This window comes from Chrysochloris asiatica, unplaced genomic scaffold (genome assembly GCF_000296735.1).
Source record: "Chrysochloris asiatica unplaced genomic scaffold, ChrAsi1.0 scaffold00147, whole genome shotgun sequence".
Taxonomy (NCBI): domain Eukaryota; kingdom Metazoa; phylum Chordata; class Mammalia; order Afrosoricida; family Chrysochloridae; genus Chrysochloris; species Chrysochloris asiatica.
This window is the reverse complement of record NW_006408665.1, coordinates 7,349,266-7,356,559: the sequence shown is the minus strand read 5'-3', so window position 1 is coordinate 7,356,559 and position 7,294 is coordinate 7,349,266.

Sequence of the window (7,294 nt, the reverse complement as noted above, 5' to 3'; positions counted from 1 at the left end):
GAGTCGTTTAGGTTGGAAGGTGATCAAAATATGACTGGAGGAGAATTGTCTCCTCAAACTACAATTGACTGTGATGATGTGAATGGAGTAAAGCCTTTGGAACCTACATTTGCTGATGGGGTACAACTCAAAACAAATAGAAACAGCTGTAAACATCCATCAATAATCAGAACATTGGAATGGACAAAGTATGTATCTAGGAAAATTGGAAATTATAAAAAAATGAAATGGAAAGCATAAACATTGATAATCCTAGGCATTAGTGAGCTAAAATGGAATGGTATCGGCCAGTTTGAATCTGACAACCACATGGTTTACTATGCCGGTGATGACCAATTGAAAAGGAATGGTATTGCATTCATCATTAAAAAGAACATACAATGTTATTTGTAACAGGATAATATCCATATGCTTACAATGAATACAAGTTAATACCACTATTACTCAAATTTATTGACCAACCACTAAAGCCAGTGATGATGACACTGAAGAATTCTACCAACTTCTTCAGTCTGAAATTGATCAAACATGCAATCAACATGTGTTGATAATTACTGGTGATTACATTGCAAATGTTGAAAACAAAGAGGAAAGATTAACAGTTGGAAAGGATGGCCTTGGTGATACAAATGATGCTAGAGATCTTATGATAAAATTTTGCAAGACCAATGATTTGTCCATAGCAAATACCTTTTTTTAAACAGCACAAAAGACTGCTATACACATGGACCAAAATGGATGAAATACACAGAAATAAAATTGACTGCATGTGGTGTGAAAAGATGGTGGAAAATCTCCATATCATCAGCCAAAACAAGTACAGGGGCAAACTGTGGAACCAACCATCAATTACTCATATGTAAGTTCAGGTTGAAGCTGAAGAAAATTAAAACAAACCCATGAGAGCCAAAATATGCCATCTGAATTTGAGATCATCTGAAGAACATACTTGATGCATTGGACACTGAATAACAAAGACCAGAAGAGTTGTGGGATGACATCAAGAACATCATACAGGAAGAAAATAAAAGGTAATTAAGAAGACAAGAAAGAAGGAAAAGACCAAAATGGATGTCAGAAAAGACTCTGAAACTTATTCTCCTGCATAGACATGCTAAAGCAAACGGAAGAAATGAGGAGGTATAAGAGCTGAACATAAAATTTCAAAGGTCAGCTAGAGAAGACAAAGTCACATTGTATTATGAAATGTGCAAAGACCTGGAGATAGAAAATCAAAAGGGAAGAACATGCTCAACATTTCTCAAGCTGAGGGAACTGAATAAAAAAGTTGAAGCTTCTACTCGAAATATTGATGGGTTCTGTGGGCAAATATTGAATGATGCAAAGAATCATCAAAAGAATATGGAAGAAATACACAAGAGTCACTGTACCAAAAAGAAATGGTCCATGTTCAATAATTTCAAGAGGTAACATATTAAGAGTCAATGATACTGAAGGAAGAAGTTCAAGGTGCAATGAAAGCATTGGCAAAGAACAAGTCACCAAGAATTGATGGAATACAAATTAAAACCTTTCGACAAACTAATAAGGTGCTGGAGGCACTCACTCAACTATCCCAAGACACTTGGAAGACAGCCACCTGGCCAACTGAATTGAAGAGATCCATATTTGTGCCCATTCCAAAGAGAAATGACACAACGGATTGTGGATATCATCGGACAACATCATTAATAATGCATACAAGTAAAATATTGCTAAAGATAACACAAAAATGGCTGCAATCATACATTGACAGAGAACTTTCAGAGGTTCAAGCTGGATTCAGAAGAGGATGTAGAACAAGAGATATCATTGCTGATAGATCTTGGCTGAAAGCAGAGAATACCAGAAAGATGTTAACCTAGGCTATATTGTCTATGAAAAGTTTCTTGGTTGTGTGGATCATGACAAGCTTTGGACAACATTGAGGAAAATGAGTATTCTGGAATACTTAATTGTGCTCCTGAGGAACCTGTATATAGACCAAGAGGCAGTTGTTCAAACAGAACAAGGGGACACTGAATGGATTAAAATCACAAAAGATAAGTGTCAGAGTTGTATTCTTTCAGCATACTTATACAATCTGAATGCTGATTAAGTAATCTAAGAAGCTGGATTATATGAAGAAAATAGCAGCATAAGGATAGGAGGAAGACTCATTTACAACCTGCTATATGCAGATGATACAACCTTGTTGTTGAAAGTGATGAACATCACTTAAAATACTTACTGGTGAAGATCAAACCTTCGGTATTGTTACATCTCAATGTAAAGAAAACAAAAATCCTCACCTGTAAACCAATAAACAACATACATATAAATGGAAAAAAAGCAGCACTCAAGAATTCAAACAATGTATAGGTAAACAAAAAATACTTTAAAGTGCTCAAGAGCAAAGATATCAGATTGAGGACTAAGGTTCACCTGATCCAAGTCATGGTATTTTCAATAACCTCATATGCATGTGAAAGCTGTACAGTGAATAAGGAAGACAGAAGAAGAATTGATGCATCTGAGTTACAGTGTTGGAGAAGAATATTAAAGGAGCCATGAACTGCCAAAAGAACAAATCAATCTGTGTTGGAAGAACTACATACAACCAGAACGTTCTTTGAAAGCCAGGATGGACAGACTTCATCTCCATACTTTGGACATTTTGTCAGGAAGGACAAGTCCCTGAAGAAGGACATCATGTTTCGTAAAGTGGCAGATCAGAGAAAAACAGGAAGGCTCCCATGGATTAGCACAGTGGCGGCAGCAATGAGCTCACGTTTAGCAACTACTGTGAGGTTGGCCAAAGACCAGGCAGTACTTCGTTCTGTTGTGCATAGGGTCACTATGATGAGACCTAACAACAACAGAGAATAAGAGGAAGAATACCAATGAGATGAATTGGCATAGTGGCAGCAACAATGGATTTCAGTATAACAAAGATTATGATATTGTTGCAGGACTGGGCAGTGTTTCATTCTGTTGTGCATAAGGTCACTGTGACTTTGAGTCATCTTGATGTCACCTAAATAACAACAAAAATCTTAAACATGATATTGTAATGGCTTCTAAGAAAAAATATTATAATATGTATACATATAGACAGCTATATTATAAATTATTTCTTTTGCATAAGTAAAATAGCTTCTAAAATACATAATAAGTAAAATAAATTCATGATGTCTATTTCTTTAAATGTTGCTTATTGGTCCAGTGGAGAGGATTTTTGTTTTCTTTGCATTGATATGCAATCCATACCAAAGGCTATGGTCTTTGATCTTCATGAGTAAGTATTTTAAGTCCTCTTCACTTTCATCAAGCAAGGTTGTATCATTGGCATATCGCAGGTTGTTAATGAGTCTTCCTCCAATCCTGATGCCACATTTTTCTTCATATAACCCAGCTTCTCGGATTATTGGCTCAGCATACAAGTTGAACGAGTATGGTGAAAGAATGCAACCCTGTTGCACACCTTTCTTAATTTTAAACCATTCAGTGTTCCCATGTTCTGTTTGAACAACTGCCTCTTGGTCCATGTACAGATTCCTCATGAGCACAATTAAGTGTTCAGGAATGCTGATACTTCACAATGTTGTCCATAGCTTGTCATTATCCATACAATTGAAAGCCTTTGCATAGTCAATAAAGCACAGGTAAACATCTTTCTGATATTCTCTGCTTTAAGCCAAGATCCATCTGACATCAGCAATGATATCCCTCATTCCACAGCCTCTTCTGAATCCAGTTTGAACCTCTGGTAGTTCTCTGTCAATGTATGCTTGCAGCTGTTCTTCTTGGATTAGCTATCAACACTCATGGAACTAGCAGACAAGCAATCAAACGACGTATTGCATTAGGCAAATCTGCTGCACAGGATCTTTTTCCAGTGTTGAAGATCAAAGATGTCAGCTTGAGGACTAAGTTGCGCCTGACCCAAGCCATGGTATTTTCAATAACCTCATATGCATACAAAAGCTGGACAGTGAATAAGGAAGACCGTAGAAGAATTGATGCTTTTGAGTTACGGTGTTGGAGGAGAATATTGAAAGTACCATGGGCTGCTAAAAGAACAAACAGATCTGTGTTGGAAGAAGTGCAGCCAGAGAGCTCCTTGGAGTCCAGGATGGCCAAACTTCGTCTTTCATACTTCTGACATATTGTAAGGAGGGACCAGTCACTAGAGAAGGATATCATGTTTGGTAGGGTGGAGGGTCAGAGAAAAAGAGGAAGACCCTCAACGAGATGGATTGGCCAGGTAGCAGCATCAATGGGTTGAAGCGTGGCAACAACTGTAAGGTTGGCCCAGGATAAGGCAGTGTTTCATTCTGTTGTGCACAGGGTCACTATGAGTCAGTACCAATTCAATGGCACCTAGCAACAATAATTCCTTTAAATAAATCTATAATTAATTTTGTAAATATTGTTATGCAATAATCTTCCCATTTGATTTAAAAACTGAATTTAATGTTGAACCAATTAACGGATAATTGTGAAGTGCTTGGTGGTAGTGGTGGTTATGTGCCGTGGAGTCAGGTCCGACTCATAGTGACCCTGTACATGGTTTCCAAGACTGTAATTCTTTACGGGAGCAGAAAGTAAACTTCTCTGCTTTCAATTTCTGTTCTAAATACTCAAAAAGCTGTGCAGTAATATCTATTCCTTTTGTTATTCCGGCTGACTGCCATGTAAAATAAATAAATTCCAGCATACTTTGAGTAGACTGGTTTTTTAGAGTTAAAAATCTTAGGCTAACCAGGTGCTTCAAGCTATAGTAACTTTTTAAAACTAATACTTGTTGTTGGATTTTTAAGTGCCAGAGTTGATTCCAACTCACAGTGACTCTGTAGAGGTTCCAAAGAAGCAGGTGGTGGATTTGAACCACCAACCTTGCAGTTAGCAATCCAGTGATTATGCTACAGTGCTATGCCAAAACAAAAACCAAACCCATTGCTGTTGAGTGTTGATCCCAACTCACAGTGACCCTAAAGGACAGAGTAGAACTGTTCTGAAGGGCTTCTGAGGCAGTAAATCTTTACAGAAGCAGACTCATCTTTGTGTCATGGACCAACTGGTAAATTCAAACCACCATCTTTTCAGTTAGCAGCCTAAACTTAATCTGCTGTGCCATATAGGCTCCTTCTTACTCTACATCTTACATCTCTTGTAGCAAGTCTTCCTAACTGAGGTATAGAAGACCGAACAAATAGTAGAGAAAAGGAGGAAAATATTAAAAGGTTAAAAGCAGGTCATCAGCGTATTTGAATGCTTATAAAGACTAAAGGAGTCCTGGTGTAGTGCTGTGGGTTAATGTGCTAGACTGCGAAGTCAGTTTGAATTACAAAGTCGGTTCAAGCTCACCAGTTGCTCCTTGGAAACCCTCCTCAGGGTCGCTATGGGTCGGAATTGACTTGACAGCACTTAACAATAACAACAAAGACTATCAGACATGGGAAGAAGAAAAATTGTCAGGATATAAAAGGTACTACTTTTAATATTTTCTTAGTATTTTATAAGCATCAATAAATAGTAATGTTTTCAAGGGTAAGTAAAAAAGAATTGCTAAAAGATCGCAGGAACCTTTATTAACCAAAAATATTGAAAAATGTGAAGCTATTGTTTCTTGACATATCCTCCATCTATGTTTAGACAACTCTGAAGGTGGCAGTCACATCTATCTCATCCTTAAGAATGGATCCTGGTGTGGTGCTATAGGCGAAGCACTGACTGAATTGTTCATTGCAAGGAAGACAGTTCAAACTCACCAGCTGCTTCTTGGAGACCCTATACAGGTTCACTATGAGTTGGAACCAATTCAATGGTACTTAACAACAACAACCCATATAGGAGTTCTGGTGTGGCACTGTAGGATAAGCACTGGACTGCTAACTGAAAGATATTTGGTTGAAACCCACCAGCCTTTCGTTGGAAACCCTATGCAGGGTTGCTGAGACTGAACCGACTCCAGGTAGATCCCTAGGAAATCTGGGCTCTTCAGTTTATACCACATCAAAACAATAGTCTGAGCATCCCCTAGATATTCAGTTCATGTTTCTCTTAAATGTTCTTTGGGTTTGGGGAACAAAAAGAAGAGGCAAGATCAGGGACGTAGGGTAAAATGTCCCAATGAATTTCTCATAGAACAGCCCTTGCTACCCTTGAAGAATGCTCAAGTGCATTGTTGTGATGGAAAAAATTCCTCAATGAAGATTTGCTAGGTTTGTTTTTTTTTTTTCCTTATCAATGTAGTTTTCAATTTTCTTAAACCTTCTTCCTAATAATCCTCTGTGATAGTCCTGTGTTTCCCAAGAAACTCTATCAAGGTTATCCATTGTTGTTGTTGTTGAGTGCCGTCGAGTCGATTCCGATCCATAACGACCCTGTACATGGTTTCCGAGGCTGTAAATCTTTACGGGAGCAGAACGCTTCATCTTTCTCCTGCAGAGCAGCTGGTAGTTTCGAACTGTTGGCCTTAAGGTTCACAGCCCGATTCGTAACCACTACGCTACCAGAGCTCCTTAAGGTTATCCACAGAACTACCAAAAAATAGTCACCATAAACTTCTGATCTGACCTCTCTGATGTGATAACTGGACCAGCAAACACTTTCTGTTTTGATTGGAGTTTTTTTTAAAAAAACATGAGACTAAGTAAAGTGTATTACTGAGAGTGTTTGTCTGCATCGATCCACTGACCAAAGAGACACGTTTAAACAAGGTTTGGAATAAACCAGTGCAAGTATGAACTGGAACCTACTAGCAATATTTTTTTACTAATGTTCTTATTTCTTGGTTTTAATGTTTGGTTGATCATTTATTAAAAATTACACTTTTAGAAATAGGCATTGAAGCTACTTTAATGCATGTGGGAGGCTCATTGAGGTGATAAAATATTTAGTACATTAAGTATAGAAAGTTCCTGGGTTGGTAACAGACCCTAAGTTTGGCAATACTTAATTTGATTCTTATATAATAAATTTTTGGCCTCGAGTATATTTTGACCAATGCCAAGATGAATATTTGGTTTTGTTAATTTTATTTGCTCTTCACTCATCTTACACAACAGAACAGCTCCATTGGGTTTTCTTGGCTGTAATCTTTACAGAAACAGATCAGTAGGCCCATTCTACAATGCTGCTGAGTAGGTTCAATCTTTCAACCTTTTTGCTTACCAGCCAACTGCAAACCATTTGTACCACTCAGTGACCTTCCAAGTTAAATATTTGATGCAATAGTCAAAGCACAAGAATCGAGACAGAATCATAGTTTTATATTTGAAATTCAACTTCAAATCTAAAATTCCATTTG